Raw genomic sequence first — 23,527 nt, 5'->3', positions numbered from 1 at the left:
CAGAGAGAACGTCAAGTATGGCCTTATGATATATGCGGTCAAAGGCTTTTTCCACGTCCAAACCCAAGGGCGGTCTCATGTGCGCTGGGCTGGAAAATTAACAAAAAAGCAAAATAACGCAAAATTATTTATTTTAACCCAAATAACCCAAAAGTGGTCACTCAAAAATTTCAAGTCAAGGAAGTCATAACTGCTTCCTTGGACACGTGTAGGTTCTTTTATAAGTTGACAGAGGTTAAATGCGAGCATCATGTCAATAAGCATATCGGAGCATGCGCCTCTGCTTTCCATAGTGTGCCAGTTTATATCGGTAAGTTGAAGTCGTCAAATAATATTAGCCTAGCTCCAAAAACGTGTCTGAGCATACATGCGTACAATGACTGCATAACCTCGGTTTCGGAAGAAGGGCTTGGATAGACGCGGCCGACAATTTGCTGAGGGCTCAAAAGTAGTCTGCAGAAAATCGCTTCCACGCATTCTATGCTCGGGAGAACACTAAAGGGAACTTTGTTGTTTATGAGAAATGCTACGCCACCGTCTCTAGATATTAGATATTCTGTCTTTGCATATGATATCATAGTTTGGTGGAGTTATTTCGAAATCTTTTAACATCAGTTTTCAGCCACGTTTCAGTCACTGCTACGAAATCAGGTTCGATGCTGAGAGCAGAGATTCAAGCGAACTAAATTTTGATAGTATTCTGCGTTCATTTAAGTTAGAAAAGCTTATTTCTCGGTCTGTTGAGGGCGGCGGGGCCGTAATGCACGTTTGTCTGTGTCTTCGTTTTTTCAGAACTAGACATGTCAGATGGGTTTTTAATGAGGGTTACCTTGTTGCTTTGAGCGTCCCATCGGTAAATGGCACCATTTATGCGAAGTTTATCGAATGCAAGAGAGACTTTAGTTCCCGAGTTTGTCTTTGTTTTCGCGAAGTCCCATAGTTCTTTTCTGATGTCACGCACGCGGACTGAAAAATCCTCCCCAATCGTAAAGTTCGTCCCTTTTAGCTTATAACAGTTTTTTAAGACCTTCCCTTCGTCGCGGAAGTCTAGTAATGTCATTATAACGGGCCGAGTTTTCCCAGCTACTGCCTTCCAAGTCTGTGAATTCGCTCTATGGTTATTGGTTGAGGTTTTAGAGTGCTCTTGATGATACTGTCATTTATAATTTCTTCAAGTGAGCGCTCGTTTTCACCACCTTCCTCTGGGACGCCGTAAACAATTAGGTTGGATCGTCTGGCTCTGTTTTCAGGACGTCTATCTTTACTTGTAGTGAACATACTACATGCTGTAGGTGTGCGACCTGGTCAACGCAGGACGAAATCTTGCCTTCGAGAGACGTTCATTTTTCAAGTTTGACATCGATAGAATTCAGACGGTTTTCTTTATTATTTCTGAGGTCGTCAGAAATTTGTTGTAAATGATTGGTTAGCTGTGCCACCGCCGCACCGGGGTTGGTCTCGACATCCCCAGCCAAAAGCAATATATGTTTCAAATACAGCGACAAGTCACATTAAGCCGGGCTAATCAGCCTAGGGCACGGCAGCGTAAGCTTTTCGATCGTAAGCATTTTCCGAAACGTTTGCTCACCTGCACAAGGTACAGGAAAGGGTTACTCCGCATGCCTGCCGTGCCACCGTGCCCTATGACGAGCCCAGGCCGGCTTACAGGTTTTGTTCTGCTCAAGGTACCCGCAGCGACGCCGTTGCACCGTTCGATGCTGCATCCATGCACAGAGCCGTCGAAGCACTGTGCTCGGGCTGCCACTCGCCCCCCGCATAGGCACGCTGCGCAGACGGGCCATTGCAGGTTTAGAGACAATGTGTAGATAGAAATTCGAGGCCATCTAGCAAAGCACACGAGGCTAGGCAACCACTTCAAACCGACTGTAGCTTGAAATAAACTGCACTGGGCACGCGCACACACACAAAAAAATAATGAGCCATTCCACTACGTGAAGGTGGATGACCAGCGAGGCACGACACAGATGTGACACAGAATTTTCAAAAAAGGTATCCTGAATGGTGGTCATCGTGTGACGATAGGTACGCGCACACATTCACATATCACCTCTTTTATTAAATCTGTCCGTCGCGTAATAGAATGTAGGGCTCATGTAGCCTTAAATAATGGCTCATACCCCCGTAAACGCGGCCTCCCCATTACGACGACAGAAGAGAAGTGAAATTCTACGCTGGAATGATGAGCGAATACGGTGCCAGGTATCGAAGAAGAGACGACGACGACAAAGGCTTGAGCAGTGGCACGAGCACGTTCGCGCGGTTGCGCTCAGGGGCGCCAACAAGTTAGCTTTGGAAGAAGACGACAACGCTCGTGCCATTGCTGAATATAATAGTTTTTCGCGCCTAACTTCTGGCAATAGTTCTTGCATTGCGAAAGTTACCGCTACATGTTACAAAAGTTGTTATTGTCACAGATTCCCTTTCTCTATGCAGCGCGCTTAACGCCTCTACAAATATGACAGCTTTAAACACGTTTTATACATGTGCTCCACCCCACCTAAAGTTAGTTCATTTAGTATGGGTACCAGGCCACCGAGACATCCAACTTAATGAAATAGCTGATTCTTTAGCACGAGCTTCTTTAAAAGATCCGGCGATATCTGTGCTGCCGGCGACTGCGTATATCACTGCAGGCAGATATACGCAGTTTTCGTTGAACGAAGACTAGAAAAGCCTCGCATTAGCAAAATCTACAGACTTTATACATCTAAGTTATTCTTGGAACCGACAGTGGTGTCCTGACCGGCAATTCTAAGTAACATTTACAAGACTGCGTTGCAGTACTTCCACAACTAAATTTTTACTTGCACAGATGTGGTCTGGCGGCATCCCGATTATGCTACCTCTGCAATGAACCAGAATCTATCGATCACTTTTTATTATCGTGTGGGCGGTTTTCGAATGATCGACAACGATGTTTGGAAATCCCACTTCGTAATCTAGGACTGCCGTTAAGCAGTTCAGTTGTACTCTCACTTGGAGCCAGGGTGTTTGGATCTGGCCACGGGAATGTTTGCGCAGCCATTTATAATTTCCTATGTGACACAAAAAGATTGCGTTAATAATATTTTCCCATTTTTCTATGATTGATTTATTTATCCTTCAATAAATTATAAATTTAGCAACTTCAGAAAGTAAAGTCACTAAATCACAATCATACTAACAATATTATTATTATTATTCAAAATTTACGTCTATTCTTTACTGTATTTAATTTATTATTCAATTCATATTACTATTTCTATCCAGGCAAGGATGACTAACTTAGTATAGACTACTTGATTCTTTTATTATCGCTTTCTTTCTAATCTTCAATTATTCACTTATTTTCATTTGTATTACTTATTTATTTATAAATTAATTTAGTTTAAATTTCTATCATAATACCACCCGATTCGTGGCCTATCCACCACAGTGGGTTGTGCCATTGATTGAGGAATCATCATCATCAGTTTTCCCGCATGGATGCCACAAAACACCTCTTAGTCAGCGTCGCTGTAAAAATTTATTCAGGGGTGAACTGGCGTGAACAACCCACAAGACGCCGTGATGAGCTCACTCGACGCGATGGAGGAGCGCGCATCCACAATGATCGATTGCCAAAGCGCTGCACGGCGATCACATACAACGCTAAAATCACAAACAATTATTCACTTAAATGTTCATTGAGTGATGGGTGAAGCTTTCTCATCGATCCATCTGCTGTTCATCGCTGGACAGCTTGCCGCGCCATCGCCCATGCGTATACAGCTGTAGGGTCGCTTCGCTGGACTTCAACGCAGCGCTACATGCCGGCGTGATCGCGTGATCAAACTCGTCCGCCGCTGTTGAAAACCGTCTGCACGTCAATCCCATCCTATAAAATGGGATCATACCGATGCTACAAACATAACAGCGGAGCGAATAACAAAAGTACACCGAGTAAAGAAGTAACAAAGCAACGAAGTCCAAAAGTTCATTAGTGGGGGTAGACCGGCTTAAGCACACATCGGTTAGTTCAGATCGTGAGCGGCGCGGCGCCACTGAGATTGCAAAATGCTGTCTAGCACGATCTTATGGTCCAGTGTGCCATTGCATGGAATGATCTTGTACGGGCCGAAACAGCGGCGTAAAGTCTTCTCACTATTCCTCGTCGGCATGTCAGGGTCCAAACCCAATCGTAGTCCCCTGGCTCGTATTCCAATTAGCATTGTCGAAGATTGTAGCGGCTGCTACAGTGGCTGCATTGTGTTGGGACAGAATGCAAAAGTGCTCATGTACTATGCTTTGAGAGGTGGTTAGAAAACACACGTGTTTGAAATGAATTCAGAACCTTCCACTAATGGCGAATTCCATTGGGAGAATAGGAGCAGGGCGCCGCGCAGTGCGGAGGCGGGCGACAGCGCAGTGAGAGCAGGCACACTCGACCCGCCACTGGAATACAGCGTGCATTCGGAGAGCAGGTGGGAGGGGGACGTGTGAGGAGAAATGCACCATGTGACTAAAGCAATCGACGTCCCATTCTCTTCAGGTGAGCGGCAAAACACGCGTGATCGTCTTGTAATCTGTCGGGCGTAACCATGTCACCGTTTGCGGCCACGTACTACATACTTTTGTGCAACGTCGACGCATCCCACAAATTGTCCGCCTGCGAAGATCATCTGAAACTGCAACTTGAATCTGAAGTTGAGCTCCAGCAGCTTTCGCTGCTGTCACCGTCGAGCGTCTCAAGCACTTCAGCAAGGCGACGACGCTTTGCTGCCGCTGTCCCCCGCGCATCCAACGAGAAGCAAGGCGGACTAGAAATGCCAGGATCTGTCGCTAAATCGCTGCGAAGCTCGCTCGTATCACCGACGTCAAAATCAGCGATGCCAAAACGCCAACTACACTTGGCTGCCGCCATTGCCGCCGCGCGCGCCGGCTGAAGCAAAATAAAAAGAAATGAGGAGGATATGACGGTTTAAGTGACGTGACTTCCTCCGTACTCCGCTTTTCAGGCGAGAGCAGTCCGGACTGCTCCCGGCTGCTCTCGGTGCAGCGAAACTGCTCTTGTTCTACCACTGGATGACGGCGCTCCCACTCCTGTTCGACCACTGAAACACGTCGCCTCTGGAACGAGCACTTTCAGCGTGCTTTTGAGTGCTCCTGTTCTCCCAATGGAATTCGCCATAAGGCACCTCGTTAGCCCGCGATTTTCTTTGGGATTTAACTTCAAAGTCTCATGTTAAATATGCTAAGGAATTATTAGTAATGCGACTGTCTTCATTGCTAGGAAAGGCTTTCGAGATAGTGCAACAGGTGATCTGTCGCTGCATTGCGTGCTAATGTGGAAGTATGGATATGCAGAAATGTAGTTGGACCTGCAGAGGCGTGCGTTGCAATGACAGTCAGTTGTCAATCCATGCTAATACATTCGACAAAAGTTAAGTGCAGAGCGGCGAGCGTAAATTTCTCTGTGTCAAACCAGCTAGTTCATTCATTCCGTTCGCAGGCTGTTGAAATAATGTTTCAATATAATTGAATTATTAATGCTGATTTTGGATGAGAAAGTGTTTGTGAACGGGACAAGAGGAAATGTCAGACACGAACATTCTTTTGCAGAAGTACGTCCGAAGCTGTCCAAATTGTGGCACTGTTATAACTACTTACTTGGCGGGAAAAGTTTGTCAGACCGCAGACTAGCGTGGCCATTTATTTATTGGCTAGCGTGACCATTTCCTCTCGCACTGCCCTCAATGAACACGCATATTACAGCTTAACCTTGCCGTGAGTACTTAAGTGTATGTAAATTACTTAAACCTTACCGTAATGATTAAAGGGTAACATCGTGGACGGCAATACTGGGAAATAGGGCTTTGCAATTGCTGTAAACCACTGTGCAGGTTGCCTTATCAAGTTTATTAGCTAAGTTTCCGGCATTTCGATGTGCTCGCTTGCGAACAGGCACCGTACATCTCACAGTGGCACATCTCCAAAAGGTACCAAAACTGTGTCATAAAGACAACATAAGGAAGTACTGATGCATAGAAATATATGTTGCTTTTCATATGGCATACAGGGCTAGTTTTTTCTATAGAAATCATCTCTGGTTACTGCCTTCTAGACCAGAAATATGATGAAATGTTTCACAAAGCGTAATCAAAGAAGGCAGTAAGAAGCATAGTTCTAATCGGAATATTTGCCAGTGGCTGCTTGAAAAATATTTACCTTTTAAAGAATGCTTTCGGAAACATCCTCTTGTAATTCCTAGAAATTATTAAATTGCTACCGCTGAAAGGTGTCAGGCATGATGCATGTATATAGAAATGCAGCAAGATAGCAGCCGTCATCCATGCCTTCCTGTGAAGGCTTCATAAAGTTCTTAACGAAGCAAAAGTAGCGACAGACGCTGAGCGCGCTGCACTGTCGCAACAAGAAAAGCGGTTGAAGACGGTGGCACCACAGGCAGTAAAAGATGCCATGTAGTAGTCATTTCATTCTTACATCTACTCTCGAGTACGTGAGAGCCAGCAATTTTTTACAGCGAAGCTCCATATGGCTAGGATCTAGCGGATCGTATCCGGTGACATAGACCAACAATGTGGGCCGATCCTTGTCAGAGTGCAGAAAGGGTACAAGTGCAATATCACATACCACCGTGGAGTACGGGTGATGGATATATACATAGGCGGGTATATACTGGTTTATGTATTAATCGGCTTAGGAATCGTATGAACGGCATTACCGATAGGAGCGGCAACTTTGACCTGTTAACGTTTAAACTATTTTTCTGGGAAATCAGACTCGAGAACAACTTCATTTTGTTTACACCCCTAAAAAAGCTGAAAGATGTAGGTACCTTCTTTTTTGGTATTTGTGAAATTGTACGGTTTCACGTATCAAAACCACGTCATGAATATGAGACACTCGGTTTAGTTTTTATCAGCTGGGGTTTTTTACCGCGAACCTAAATATCAGCACACGAGTGTCTTTCCGTTTCACCGCCATCGAATACCGCGGCCTGGATTGAACTCGCGATCTTCAGTTTAGATGTGCAACGCTATAGCCACTATAACCGCTAATTAAGCTACCGCGCCGGCCGTTTTTATGCATGGGCTGGAAAAATTTGACAGGACTTACGGGACAAATATAAGTATCTCGAATGGCTAAATGATGCAGTTTTCGGAGCACAATGTATGACCTCAACAAAAGACTCCTTAGCAATTGTATTGCATTCTGTTAGGCGAGGAAGATGCGAACATGAACGGAATGTTGCGGTACGTTTCTTTTCTGGTAGAGCACTCCATGTTAAATTGAGATTATGGAGGCAGATCGGCCAGATATTGTTCTAAAATTTATAATTAAGTAAATACTCATTCTGAGTCAAAGGCTGGTATTATTTATTGTTGCGCTTCGTAGAAAATAAAGATCCCATTGTGTAGGTGGAATTTCGATACTGTAGTAAGCATGGCAGCACTCAAAAATAACTGCCATAGGTTTTTTGTAGCACTTATTAGCGTACAACTACACAAAACGCGCACCACACGTGTGTTAGCTCTCCACAAAACCACAAGCATCCAAATATTTAATGCAAGATGCGTGGTTAGTCAATGGCGTGCTCTTATGATTTTCTTCCTTCTGATTTGTATTCGTTGGTGGCAGTACCTCTTCCACGCAAATCCCGTTCCGGCATTTCTGGAAAAGAGAAACAGTTGATTAGTGTAAGCTATTATATGGTTTGAACATATTCGCCGGCTACCTTATTAAAGAGCCGACTCATTTGTCATTTAAATATTATTTATTCATGCCATGGAATTAATTTCTTTCTGATTGCTGTGGTTCTTTTATTCGAGTATGCCAATCAATTAGTGCATCATTTTTCAAGCCAGAAGTATTGTTCTTTTCTGAATAAAATTGTGAGCATTATTAACAGATGGCGCTGCTCGAGGCCGAATTTTGGATAAATTATTATTAAAGTGAACCTTGTGCACATGCGTGCCGTTTGCGGTATTTTGAGCAGGTAAGAAAAATACCAAGTATCGAAAGTGCAGTTACATTTTTCTAAATTCTACTGGCTTTGTTGTTTTCTCACTTATTAGCGCCCAGAATATTTTTTTCAACAAAAGCCTGAGCTTCACTTGTTTAACTTTCCAATTTCTATTTTGGTGTGGTTGATGCAGCTTCAACTAAGGCTTCCGCTAGGCGCGACATATATATGTTTTTGGTGCAAGGAGGATTGCAATTTGTATGCTCACAGGAACTCATAACTGCATTTTTTTCTTACGTGTGCGTCATAAAAAAAACGCATATTTCAACCAGCTATAAAGCGGGCAAGTTCACCCGAATTGCGAAAGAAAAATAAAAACATTTCCGACTAAATATTGACTATCACAAAGTTGGCTTGAACGACGCTACACAATTCTCTTGTTGCATGCGGATTGGCTGAAATTATTTCTTACGAATAATTCCAGCGTAAGGAGTTGTGAATCGTTGTATTGTATGTTGAATTGAAGTTGTAAGTTGTGAATTCGGGCTCTGATGATATTTTCTGTCCTTCTGGATTGCTTCATATGTCCCCAACAATTCAAGTGAAATGCATGACGCTCAAATCTTTCTCTATTTAACCATCTTTGTGCGGCTAGTATCATCACAATAAAGCATGTTTCACATGCAAGCGATTGAGCGAATGGAGCGAACAGCGACCCGGTGCAGCGAAGCTTTTCGCGAGGCTTCGTTTCACATGCATTGCCGCAGCGCATTTTCCACCGCTTCTAATATCGTCTTATGCGCAGGCTTTCCCGCACTAGTCCACCACTGGTCACGTGGCGAGGTGGGCCGTCATTTGTTCGGAATGCCACCGCGATGAAATTCCAACTTGTTCGAACCTCGCCGCTCCAGCCGCTAGTTCCGCCACCGACGCTCGAAACAGGTTTCTGCGCCCCGGCGGCAGGAATCGCGAGCGTTTTCGCTTGCATGTGAAAGAGGCTAAACGAAGATCTTCACCAAGCTTCGTTCAACTTGAAGCGCTAAAAGGCCAAACCAGGCTGCGCTTCGTAGAGACCTGAAATTTTAGGATACATGCAAGGTACGGCACAGTTTAAGGAACGCTGTGCCAGGCTATATTGAAAGTAGGGGCATAGCACTACTAAGCTTCGGAACGCACTGAGCCTGAAAAATTGGCCGTTACCGTGCTCTAACTTTCCTCTATTCATTAAAAAAAGATGTTAAACGTCTGTAGCACACTTACGCTTGGCTAAATGAACAAGCTATTTATGATTAGTCTAAGGGAAAGAATACAGTGGCACCCACTACGTGAAACCAAGCGATGTTTACTACGCACAAAGTATTGCTATTACAGCAATGCGCTTCTTGCTTCTCAGTTCAAATATTCAGGTGCTGAATGGTTCATTTTGGCAGCACCTTCTTGAAAACTTTCCTGGGTTTATAAATATTTCATTTAGTTTGAAACTGTCTTAGCCACTTCCAAAATAGATATTTGCATGAGAAAAAAAGTGCTTGGTGCTCCTTGTTTGACATCAAAATTGTTCGGGCTAATAGGATTGATTCAGTACTCTGGCTTGGCATTCATTCAAGATGAACAGCCCACTCTATTGCACGTTTTATATCAGAATACAATGTATGGAAGTGGGTTTACATGAGTGCACAGCTTCTGCAAAATCTACTACAATGCCGTGTAAGGGTGATATTCCTGCAGATAGCATGCTCACCGGCTGTGTCTGTCTAAGTTGTGTGTGCTTTGTAGATGTCACAAATCGCTTAGTTCAAGCTGATGGCTTTACGAAACAGACGTGTTCATGAAATCCAGCAGTGTTCTCTGAGGTGACGAAAAAAAAGTCGCATACTCTTGCATGCAACAGCTGTTCATTCATTGCCCGCATAATCTTATCAACCAAGTGACTGAGTGCTGGTAGCAATAGACGATGCTTTCTCGTAAGAAAGTGCGATAAGTGTAAGATGAGTGCGTATCAAATGATGCAGATTTCCGCGCTGAATTATTGAAGTAATGCAGTGCGGCATTTCACATAAGTTTTTATTCTTCATTAAGCATTAGACTGTAGCAGCCGAACGTTTCTTTCTCGTTGTGTACTCAAACTTTTCTCGTTTTGGCGCCTCGTCAGCTGATTATGGGCATCCTGAGATATCGTGTTGCTTAAAACTGAACTGCAGTATATTGATGTAATCCAAAACAGCTTAGAAAATATCAAATGTTGACGAGATCTATCCAGTCACTGTTGTGTGCACAACGAGCGCCGTTCAACACTATTGACCTTAGTGACTCTTATTTGATAAGGTATTCATCGTTAGGCCATATATGCGTTTAATGTACAAACCACTTGAGCTCTGTCTACAACGGCCGTGTCAACATACCTAAGAAAGCTGCGCACCTGAGAATTGTGCACTCGTTGATTTTACTCGCAAGGCGATGGCCGGTACGCTTTAAGAATTAATGGTTAAAGTGTACCGTACAAACGAACGCACCGATTTCTTGGCGTCATCATTGATAGAGAGGTGTTTTGGAGCACTCACGTTTCGTACATGACAAAGCGTTTGGCTGCCATATTGAACATTCTCGCGTTTCTCGGTGGGAAATCCTGGGACGCAACAGTACCGCCATTCGCTGCGCTTATACAAACTAAGTGTTCTAAAAATTGACCCTGCAGTTCTTAACTGGATTCGTGCATTTCTTTCTTCTCGTGGTTAATTCGTCAGCAATAATGAAACAAATTCCCCTACTGCACCAGTTGGCTCTGGGGTTCCTCAAGGATCAGTACTCGGCCCCCTGCTATTCCTAATTTATATAAATGACTTACCTAATGCTATTACCTCCAGAATTTGTTTATTTGCTGATGACTGTGTGCTTTACCGTAACATAAATAACGATTCTGATATTCACTCGCTCCCCCTGGTCGATCTCAATAGCATACTTTATTGCTGCCATATTTTAAATATGGAACTAAACGTTAAGAAGTAAGTCTATGGGGGTTTCTCGTTCAAATACAACTTGTCCAACTTAATTTCTTCACATTCAGCCCCTTAAAAGCGCATACCATCCTACCGGTATGTCGGCGTCCATTTAACTAACGCTCTGTTCTGGAAATTACACAGAACATATAGCATCAAAAGCAAATAAAACACTAGGTTATCTTTGCAGAAACTGTTTTCTTGCTCCATCACTAAAGTTATTAATATATATCACCTATGTGCGACAACAAATGGAATATGCTTCATCTGTATGGAACTGTTGACAGGTCACACTAGCACTGATGTTGGAAAGTGTGCAGAATCGTGCAGCTCGTTTTATCTCGGTTAACTGTGGCCGTTCAGCTAGCGTCATCCAAATGAAAAAAATTCTTAAAGATCATCCCACTAGCTACCCACCGAAAGCACAACCGCATTTGTCTGTTCCATAAGATTTCGTACCATAACTTTAATCTTCACTCCCAATGGATTCAACCAGCACACTTCATTTCTCGTCGCCGTATTCACCAACAAAAAGTATCAGTGCCCCATTCCAACACAGTAACATGTGCGCAGTCATATTTTCCGCGTCACTAACGAGTATCACTGATACCATTCAATTTGAAATGGTTCTTACGACGATGATCACCTAATTACCGCTTTTGTGTTGTTCACTTACTGATTTTTCTATCCTGTTTGGTTCTCGCGTAATAATTTGTTTTTCAATTGATTTATTATTTTCTTGTAAGAATCTTGTTCGCATTAACAATAGTTTTCCTCTACACTTTTATATTCTTGTATGAAATGGGCTTTGTGTTCTTTTTATTGTTGTGAATTTCCCTTCCCGTCTGAAATGTACTCTGCACCCTGATGGTAAAATAAATAACTAAATGCTGCAACAATGTAAAGCACTATTCTAGGGCTTCCTGTGGTACAGCTTACCTGTACTAGGAAATACTAGCACTACAAATATCCGCTGACTCCAAAATGTGCAAGCCCAAGCACTCAGAACGTGCCTTGGTCTCCCAAAAACGACGTCATTGATAGCGACGGTGGCCATTGCCAGAGCCTCCCCTTTGACAGTCTACATTCGTACAGATGTCCTGAGGGCACACATCGGACATCTGACTCGAATTTCCTCACACCATCGTGCTTGCTTACCAGCTAAGATGCCACATTCAACATGGCCAAAAGTGTTGTAAGACATCAGTCCTTCTTGCCTTCACAATTACCGTCTGCTACACGATTATCAGCTCCAATGTGGTGTCTGCACCGGCGGCAAGTAGAGTGGACAATTACGGCCCTAAAAAAGAAAGCTGGAGCGTCGCTGAAAGCTTTGAAGCAAGCAACTTTGGAACACATTTACAACATCCATACATTCCGGCAACGTGTCTACACAGATGGTTCGGTAAAACAGAACACCTCTGCTGCTGCAGCCATCATCCCGGCAAAATCTAATGAAATCATAATAAAAATTTATTTGTTACCACCTTGACGGGTGCAGAACTTGCGGCACTCCGTGCTGCAATTGATTTTATTAATTAGGAACCACAGCAACATTGCACAGTTTTTAGTGATTCAGTGCATACAAAACCGAATGCGCCACGGATCCAATGGAGAACTTGCCTCAGAAACATGAGATATATATCATCGCTACCATGACAGGGGACACAACATAATTTTTCAATGGCTTCCAGTACATTGCAACACCAGCGGCAGTGACCACGCCGACGAAACCGCCCGATCTGCACATGAAAGTGGTCAATGTGTCTTCATTCCACTTTTGCGAACAGACGCGGCGGCTAGACTGCGCTTCATGTCCCGTGAATGTGATTTGCCCCTGTGGGACTCGAACACTTTCACCAAGTGCCGTTTGCATTCTTTTTCTGCGGATATACGGATGCATCTACCGCCTGGAATGCCATGACGTGAACAGACCATGCTTTACCGCCTGTGGCTAGGCGTCGCATTTACAAACTCATATGCCTTCCTTATTGGAATGGCGAACAACCCTACTTGTGACATGTGTAATAGTGATCAGACGCTCGCACAGATTATTTGTGTCTACCAGAGCTATAATGCCGAAAGACAAGAAGTGCTCAGCAGAGTGTTGGACCAATTGGAAAATAGTACACTAATGGAACTAAAAGGCTTTACTCGCGTTACTAAGCTTCCTGCGGTCTACGGGCCTTTACGATAGACCTTAAGAACGCCGCCCCCTACCACTCTGTAGCGTACGCAGTTTGTTTGTGCTCGTTTCTCTTTCTCTCTCTCCCTCGTTCGACTCTATCTTTTGATACCCCTACCCATTAACCCCTGCAGGTTAGCCAACCGGAACTAAATATTGTTAAACTCCCTGTCTTTCTATGCATCCTTTCTCTCTCTTGGGCAAGTTAGTTGTGGAAACTCCTAGAGTAAACAGGTAAATTGGACGAGTCGAACTCCGAGCCGGCCACCACTGGCATCGAATAAAAAAAGCCTTAGAGTAACAATAACACACACGCACATGCACGAGCGGTGTATGAGTGTCTTATTCGTCTACGTCCCATTAGGTTCGAGGCCGTTCAATCAAAAATGCCCAACCAACTAGCCCGCCATTTCCTTCGGAGCTAGAAAAAAAATTTGCTCAATTCCTAAAAAAGTGGTTCCAAATTTATCACATAGCCGATCCGTGGAAGCAGATTTCATAAGTACGTACAATATTACATACATTCCAAGGCAGGCGATCCTCTAGGTTGTGAGTCTACGCTTTATTTGTTTTCAGATGAAATAAAAGTGAACCATATGAGTGAGTACACATACCTGAAACAGTGAGCAGCTCAAACGTTTGACTGATACCTGATATAATGATATACATCGTTTTTTTTCATGTGTACTGGGACTTCAGACACATGCTTTGAACGCCGGGATATTCTCCTCCTCCACTTCACTAATAGGAGGCAAAAGGGATCTACACGTACTATCGACCAAAAACATTTACGGACCACGGGATCTCAGAAAACGCTAAATATCCGAGCAGCCTTTAAAAGTAGCCAGTAATGCCGTACATCACAATTTTGTTCCAACGTACCAGTACAGGCTGGAAATGATACCAGGCTGTGTTTTGAGGCTGCGGAGATACTCGGCTTTTTGTCAGATTCTTTGGTTCGTAAATTTTTTAATCGATAGTAGATACATAAGATTACTGCTAAGGAAAGCAGTTGGTGGACTGAAGAATACGTTTTCTTGCACAAATGTGGCTCCAGTGACGTTCTTCTGCCACTTTTTATTACAGCCATGAGGAACCATTCCCTTTGCCCGCTGTTAATCCACGGGCGCTATAACCTAAAATGTTTCCACACTGTTTTCATTCCAAACTCCTGACGTCAAATTTACGTAACGCCAGCGTTGTCTGAACCCGCATCGTTGTCTGAACAACCCAATCAAACATTCTCCTCGTTTATAGGAGGTCACAATTTGTTCGTTTTCAAAACCAGTAACATTGTCTACACTAAGCGGTTTTATGGGGGTGGCAATAATATGGACACTCAAAGAGGATTTCTGCCATTGGCGTCGTCGTGAGGTTTCGTATGACGTCAACGGCGATGAAATCGTCGCCGCGCGCCGGACGCTGTATGTGCGAGTGAAAGGGTGCGAGGGCCGCGTGCTTTCACGGGGGGCGAATGCACGGCGGAGAACAAACCCGCGTTCTGCTCCGTGATCCCTGAAGGGCTGCAGAATTAAGCGTCTCGTTCCTCCTTTACAATTACCATATATATATATATATATATATATATATAGAGAGAGAGAGAGAGAGAGAGCAAACGCAACTTCTTCCGTCGCGCGAAAGGCCGTGGGGGGGGACGGGAGGGTGGGAGGGACGGAGGGAGGGGAGGCGCCTTTTAGCTGCGGCACCAAATGCGTATTTATATAAAAAATGTGGTTGATCCCTCTTATATAGGAATCGGTATAGAACACGAAAGTGAAACGTGTCTTCACAGAAGTAGTGTAATGTTTATTGCACATTGATATATAATGTCTATTGGTATTTTGTGGCTAAAGCGCCCTTAGGCGTTGATGCACCCACGCTGACGCCTGGTGGCACGTCTCCTCCATCACGACTACCAACGTCGATGACCATGAGCAACCGTCGTGCATATGGAAGCTGCACTACGCTGCACACGCTAGCACAACGCGAAAGACGAAGAACGTAACTGACACACTAATACAACGCGCAAGACAAAGCACGTAACTGAATCGTCACCGAGTCAAATCAGCGCGTACAGCGCGTCGTAATTGCAGCCTCCGCGATCAACTTCAGAAACATTTTCAGAGCTAATTGCGGAGGCCACGCTCCGCTGTGCTGAGTACGGTGAACGCCACCTAGGTGGCGTTGGTAGTGCTTCTTGATGCCAGCGTCCCTTCGAATGCTGGCATCCAGGCGTCGTAGTGCTGAGACCACCGAAGCGTTCACTGTCGGTGCGCGTTAGTGTCATAATGCAGTACTTCTCTTTTCTGCTCGTAGGCGGCGGCACCGCCCCGAGCAAGAGCGCGGGTACACGGAGGAGTGTTAGATATATAAGGCGCGTCTGTGTAGCTCTCTGCAAATGCGTTTGTGGCGCAATGGGTTAAACGCTCGGCGATCTATCGTCGTGGACCGAGAGGTCGTGGGTTCGATTTCCAAATTTTGCATGTTTGCGGAAATTTTTCTTCTGGTTTCTTTCTTCGTATTATGTTCGTGTATGTTCGTGTGACGTATTTCCGTGACGGAAATACGTCAGTGAAGTCTTGGTGGACCCCGGCATAAAACACTTTCGTGTTAAAAACGTTGCGAGGCGAGAAGGTGGTTAAGACTTCCGACGCTGCTCGACGAGTTTCCCCTTCTGATCTCGTCGAAAACCTCCAAGCCGCCCCCAGAGGCCCTGGCAACAGTCACCAACGCCGCGCATGTTCGGTGTGAACGCGGGCAAAACGGTGACGGTGTCGACAACAGTCCTGCGCGTTGCTGGTGCTGCTGCATCTCCAAATTTATACAGCTGATAAAACTACTATCCTTACTGCGTATAGCTCTCTAATAAGTTGCTATCGCAATTGACACTTCTCATTTCGGGTGAAACTGCGACAATTTTTTTCTTATCTAATTGGCTGACGAGAGGCGAGGAGCACGCTCTAGTGGAATGGGTTTCAATGGGGCCGAACCAGCAGAGTGAAAATAGATAACCGGATGAAGAGGGTGCCAGCTTCTCCGATTGGTGCGCTTCGCCTTACTTAGCTTGCGGTGGCTGGTCGAAAATTGCGGTGGCGTGCAACGGAAGGATATGAATGCCGCTCAAACGGATCCTCAGCAAAGAAGAGTTGGCATAGCGATATCGTAGGCATACCGAAAGGGCTCGATAACGTTTTACTCGCACGCAAAAAGGTTTATCATGCGCAACTAAATGCATGCTCACGGCAGGTGCGAGGAGCGAGGGCCTGAGTGATCGGCGCGCAGCCATCTTCTATTCCTTTCGGAACGGGGCAGTTTGTGGCTATTAAGAAAAATTTTCGCTTTTGCTCGGCATATTCATGCACCTGATCGCGTACACGTCACTTTGATGTGGTGAGTTTTCATGGTTTTGTGAAGTCGCGTGACAGACAGGCAAAGTAGGCGTAGACAGAAAACATGACCAATAGCACAGCGCTAATGGTGAAAAGGCGTCGAATCAGGAATGAATATTTTTCTTTTGTGCGGCATAATTATGCATAATCAGTGTGTACACGTTATATCAGATGGGGAGCTATCGCGGTTTTTGAGATGTTGCGTGACAGACAGGCAAAGTTAGGAGTTTCCCGAAAATGTTTTGACCAATCGTGGAGGCTGGTTGCAGAAATTGAAATCAGGACAGCTTGGAATCATTTTGCGTTATTGCGCCCCTTATCTAATGTCTTCAACACTTCTAAGCATGCAGTGACTGTCAATGGAGAGACCATTTGTAATTGTCTCACCACCTTCCTAATAATTACTTTCCTGCTTGTTCTATGAAGAATCGAGGTAGGTACGATGTACGGAGACATGTAAGCAGAAATGTACGGATACATTTGTTCAGACATCCACATATGCTCTGCACGTCATAATAGTATTTGACTGAGTTAGTTGGTTCGTAGCTAAGACAAGGTTTGAACAGCTGAACTGAAATACAAAGGTCTAAGGAAGGCAGACAAGGACGTCGCTTCTTGGCTACACGATGTCCTCATGGCACCTATGTCTGCTGAATCAAAGTCCATGTCATTATCTAGGCATGCAATTTAAAGAGCCCAAACACAATGCTCGTGAGTGGCCATAATTGATACGCTGTATTGACTTAAGTAGTAATAATTAGGCCAACATAGCAATAATTCGCAACTCAGTCGCCGTCTTCGTGACCTATGAAGGTATGTAGTGAGATAGGTGATAGCACAAAGGAACATTTACCTGAGATAGATTAGACTTGTTACAAGGTTTACCGTCTCGCTCTGGCAGCACAAAGTAAGACTTGGAGTCAGTGAAGCAGCGAAACGAGCATGGTGCCTGTGTCTGTTTTATAAAGTGTTAAAAGCACAAATGAAAATGTGTAAAAAATACAAGTGAGCAAAATTTTCCACTTAAGCTGAAACATGAACGGCTGTAAAGGAGCATCAGATTGCTACGGTATAATTTCAATGCCACTGCATCCTCATGATCGACAACTCTTCTGGTGGGGGCAGCTTTCATGTGTGAACGATGGTGGGAGGCCGTTGCATTCACAGCATAGAAGGCGTGGGGAGGACGAATACTTAGAAGGAGAATCATACTGAAGAGGTATTGGCGCTAATATCGCAGTTCTGCCGCCATATTTATAAAGAGTGCCGGGAAATATTGCTACGTGAAGGGGCCAAATTTGAATAGTACCTAGTACAGAGGGTCGCTGCACTGGCCGCACTAGAGTCAAAATGTCCATGGCTGGACAGGAACACACGTATGCTTCTGTGTACCGTCATGAGCCACACGTAGCAATGAGAACATCACCATGCATTGCCATCAGAGCGGCACCATTCGAATTGAACTCGATGGTGTATCCAACGCAAATTTTCTCTGTGTGCATGACGAATTTCTATATTTAGGATGCAACGTCAGTGGGAAAGATGCCTGGCAGATTGGCAGCTTACGCAGACGTATGCTGTAACGAAAAATAAGCACATGTAAATGTTTTAACAGGTGATGTACCCTTAAGACTCCCCACGTTACAACATTTAACAATATGTGGAGTAAAGTTGTGAGAAATCTTACACTTAAACCTGTCGTTTCCTACAGGACTACCGCATGTGACATGCCATGATTGTACTCGACCTTAAAATGTAGTCCCTTTGCAACAACACTCCCCTTCTTTTCCATCATGAAATTTTACTTCACGCGCCTGGCGGGAAGCAAGTGGTCACGTTAGCGTTTTGATGGTGGGTAAGCACGTATTCGGCGTTCGACGGAGTCAGCTGTAGCGGTAATCAAGGCTGATGTTTAATTGATACCTTTAAAATGCTTCCCACGCTAGCGTTTCATTGGATCTTTTGAGGCCGCAACAAAGGGATGTGGGCATGCCTGAGGCTCACTGTCTCCCAGATTCATGTGAACTTATGGTGAACGTTTGGCACAATAGTAACGTTTACCAATGAGCAAGAATTCAGACATGACGTGCAAATTTCCAGCCGACATTCTCATGTCAGCACAGGTTTATGAATGGGTTTCTACTCGTATAATCTATACTTACACCTTCGCAGCCGGAAAATGCGGATAATATATCCTTGCGAGTATGTCACGACACCCAATGTCGTGTTGAAGACATGCCGCATCGTAATCGCATAATCAGTTCGAACTGCTTTTGTGGTAGTCACACAAGAATGACATGCTGGTATACTTTGTGGCAGTGCACTATTACCATTAGAAAATATCCGAAGTCTATCAACTGCTGTGTATATCTGTGCGCAAACAGCCGACGATTACTACACAGCTCTGTTCTTATCACGTCGTTGCTTCAAGTTTTGTAAATATTCTATTCTAGCCAACACCGTAATGTGGGAGCATGAACGCAGCTTCGAGTGTGAGCTTTTGTTTGGCAGTTGGGCGATATTGCTCTGTTTTAGATCGAGATGCCGTTCTTCGTAGTTGAAGAGGTAGTTAGCTAGAATAAATGTACAACAGCGTGCTTCCTGATGTGAAGTGGGATACCTCATGCATGCCATAAACTTACTAATCGATCAATCAATCAATCAGGAATCAATTGTTTATTCACTCAAACAATACAACCAAGAAATTCTTTGACAGAAAGTGTGGGGAAGCCGCTAAGAGTCTCTCCAACAAGAAGCTTGATGAGGTGACTGTCCCTATACTTGCAGCTCCCCAACTGTAGGGCTATAAATTCTAATTCCAGCCAATGGTACCTACTAAAACAACCTTTTTAAAAGTTTACATTTGGGCAACCCCTCTATTAGGCGTAAGGATATCGTAGAAAAAAAGGAAAACACGAACAAGCAGGACGGCCTCAGTGTCATTAAATAAACGTACGCGAGAAAATTTCGAGCTCTAGAGGAATAATGAAGATGAACCAGACGAGCTCACTTGTTGAGGACATTTAGAAAAACATCAACCTCCGCAACTGGGAAGGCGACGTGGTCTAACATGAAACTGCTGCGGATCCCAGTTCTATCCAGAATACCTATGTTGAGTAAGCGTTAACCGGTCATGCCGCTGTGGATGTGATGCACGCTTCGTTCTCGCCATGTTGAAGTGGCAGCATGGTGGAAAAAGGAAGGGAAGGGGGAGGGCAGCTATGACTTCTATGTTCACCCATAAGGGGCATGATGACGAGTTAAAAGCAAAAAAAAAAGATACATACATTGATACATGAAGCAAACGCACTTGAATAGGATAGGTAGCTGCTACAAGGACAACCATAAAAGCAAGAGTAATAAAACCGACATTGTAATATTGATTGTGCCGATCACGCCTCAAGGGACGGCTTAGTTACTGGTCCAGCTGACAGTCCCTGTTAAAATATCGTATCACGCGTTGCTATTGCGGCACTGTTGCGGCACAAATTGAAGGAGCTGAGAAGAACACTTAAGCAAGTATATTTGTCTTGTTTACATTTCTCTGGAATTATGGCCATGGCTGCTACTTTTCTAGAGGTAACTTATATTCGCTACAGAGATTATGGGTCCTACTAATGATCTTGCATTTATGTTTACGTTAGAACACATTATTGTAGACTGCATAGCCAAGCGAACAGCTATAGATCAGGCTAGCATCGTGCTCCAGTCGATATGAGTATATATATATTGTACAGGAGAGACACAGAGACAGCACCTGTTCCTGGGCCAGCTGTTCTATTCTCCTCCGTCCTCGCCTTCCCCCCCAGCGCCCGCCTTGCGGGCGCCCGTGGCCAAGTTCACTTCGTCTTTACACTCGGCCACGCTGCAAGTTTCCGGCGCACCTGGAATCACGCAACCCGTCCATGCATTGAAGTCGTCATCTGCGAGGCGTCAAGGGCGCAACAAGTTTCTCTGGCGAGCAGCACTGGCAGTTGCACGCTGGTCGCAGGTCTTGCCGACGACCATGTCGCCGCTCAGCGCTATCCGTCTCAGCCAAAGTCGAGGAGATTCCCTCAAAGGTGCTTCGTTGATCACTGTGAGTGGTGCGACTGCTACAAATCTTCCTCGCCTCTCCTCAGGTGTCGGAGGACTAACACAGGAAGAGCTGGAGAGGCTGTCGAAGGATGGTGATGCGCTGAATGACTGGAGGGCACAGTTGGAGCTATTCTGAAGCGGCGCTTCGTTGCGGTAGCCACTATGCTCTGAGCGCCGCACTGACCCCGAAGGAAGCACCCCGACACCTGCGTGGATGTTATGCTTAACAGCGACAGCACCGAGAGGTGCAGCAGAGGGATCCTCGGAAATAGGCGACTGTGCTTGTGGATGGCTCTGGTCAATAGCCGCCGACGCCTGCCCAAACGCCAACCTTTGATCTTCTGTAGCAGGAATCAATACTAAAGGACTGCCACCGCCAGTGCCGCTGGCCCACGAGGTGTTGGGGTTGGTTACTGCTGAACGCTAGAAGACACCGCAGTGCTGCCACTGCTCCCCTGATGCGGTGGTGGCCCGGGGCAACAGGCATTCCGCAGTCAAGGTTGTCCCGTGATGCCTCCCCTGCGACCTGGTATAACTGACACTCCCGAAGACGAGGACGATGACTGTACCGGGTGTAGGGGGCAAGCACTGCTACTGCAGCCCATGGATCTGGGCCATTTGGTCCAAGGCCTTGTCCGAAATTCGCAGCTTGACGCGCAAGCCGAACGCCGTCTCGTAGATGTGCCGCTGGAGGGCCATCTCGTCGGCGGATGACGCCCTTCCTGTAGCAGGTGTGGCGTGTGCTGGAGTGGGGCTTTTCTTGGGCTGCTCTTTGTCCCTCAGCAGCCGCAGAGCCACGGCGGCTGGGCCGGTGTTCCAAGGGTCGCAGAACTGCACATCGCCTGCGTCGTCGTCGCATGCCTCTGTTGCCGACACTGCTGCTGATGCAGCTTCATCCACTGTCTTGGAGGCCTTGCTGCCAGGATCGCTATGGAGGGTGGAGAACGCCGATATGGAGCTCGAACCGGAGCCCGGTGACTGATGCGGTGGCTGCTGAGGTCTCGACTCGCTGCCGCTGTTGCTGAACTGTTGATTCTCGGCAACGATCTTCGACAACGACGAGCCGCAGCTTATGTTCTGGGTTGTTGGGGCCGCGCAGGCATGAGAAAGAAGGCAAAAAGAAGCTATTAGAGCTGCACTCCATTCAGGCCAGGACCACTGTTTGATGCCTTGGTAGTTTTACCATGGTTTGGCGGCAACTCGAAGTCGACCCGCTGCAACCATCCATATCGTGTTGTCGGGCCAGGCGTGGCGTGCACCGAGCGCGTTGGCTGCTTGCACCCAAAGAATGGGGTCATTCTCAAATCCATGGAACTCCGGTAGTTCCGAGGCAGCAGGTGATGGAAAGGCTGCTAGGGGGGAAGGAAACCGGAAGTGGCTGAAACGATGTAGTCCAGCTGCTGTGACACCAGTGAGATGGCTCGCACGACGTCGGTTAAGCTGCCGTTTGAACTGCCCGTTGAGCCGGGGGCGGCATCCGTGCACCCTGAGGCGGCGGCACGAGCCGCAGAACTCGGGCCAGCCGGACCAGTTACCAAGGGAGCGTGCCGTTGAGCCAGAGCTGATGACGGCCGTGGTATTCAGTGTAGCCGTAAGCATGGCCAGGGGAGCATCAACGGCATCCCATGCTATCTTATTTGTCGATGATGTCGTGGGGCAGAGATCCAGGGCTTGGAAAGCGTGGACGGCGTTCCCTCGCCACAGGAGGCTCCCAGGACGGCGAGAATCCATATCGAAGGCAGCGTGGACGGCATGCCTTGGTAGCTCGGAGATCAAGGTCGTCCCAGGTACGGCAGCCATGACAAGAGAAGCGTTGGCGGCGTTCCCTCGACGAAAGGACGCAGGACGGTGAGATGCACGATGACGCAAGGCCTCCGCAGCACGGTGCTTAAGGCTGGCGCGCCTTAAGGCTGGGCCTTCTTCGACTGCGCTATTGTAAAGGAGAGACACATAGACAGCACCCGTTCCTAGGCCAGCTGTTCTATTCTCCTCCGTCGTCGTCTTCCCCCTAGCGCCCGCGGCCAAGTTCACTTCGTCTTTACAATATATATACAGGGTGTCCCAGCTATCACGCAGCACGATTTAAAAACAGACGAACGGCGTTACGCGATGCAAACCTAGTGCGTATTCTTTCCAGTACAGTGGAGTAGCCGCAAGTATTTTTTTCGTTACTGAGATTTATTTCGCTAATTGTAATGAATTATCTAACTCGAGAAGTACTGTCCTTATTATCAAAGCGTCAATGAGAAACTTGTAGAGCAACATGAAAAACCCCCGATACAGCTTTCTGTTGCTCGATACCTGCTACATAAATTGGTTTTCCTAAGTGCGAATGAAGCCCGCGAATAACGCAGAATGGCCGCGCAAAGGGCCGCTCGAGGCACTTTGCGTGTATTCGCGGTCTCCTTTCATGCTCGGAAAAACACATTTATGTAGCACGTATTGAGCAACAGAAAGCTGTATAGGGAGTTTTTCATGTTCCTCTACAATTTTCTCATTGACACTTTTATAATTAGGGCAGTACTTCTCGAGTTAGATAATTAATTACAATTAACTAATTAAATCTCAGTAAGAATAAATTACTGGCGGTTTCTCCACTGCACTGGAAACAATACGTACTAGGTTTGCTGCGCGTAACGCCGTTCGTCTTTGTTTTTTAATCGTGCTGCGTTGCAAAAGGGAATCCACAGAAGAACAAAACGGAGCCGTAGTGGGAAAACTGGGGATAGTTCAGAAACAGCAGGCAAGATCCATTTTTCAATATGGGGCAAAGAAGTGTTTAAAAATTAGTATATAATTAAGTATACTATTTGATTTCATGTTAGAAAAACTACGAGGGGGGTCACTGATGCTTACTAATTACGCAGGTAGGTAGGTTTCTCCAAACGATTGACGTCCCAGGCAGAAATGATTT

The sequence above is a fragment of the Dermacentor silvarum genome, chromosome 9 (assembly GCF_013339745.2).
Source record: "Dermacentor silvarum isolate Dsil-2018 chromosome 9, BIME_Dsil_1.4, whole genome shotgun sequence".
NCBI lineage: Eukaryota > Metazoa > Arthropoda > Arachnida > Ixodida > Ixodidae > Dermacentor > Dermacentor silvarum.
This window is presented reverse-complemented; position numbering follows the sequence as displayed.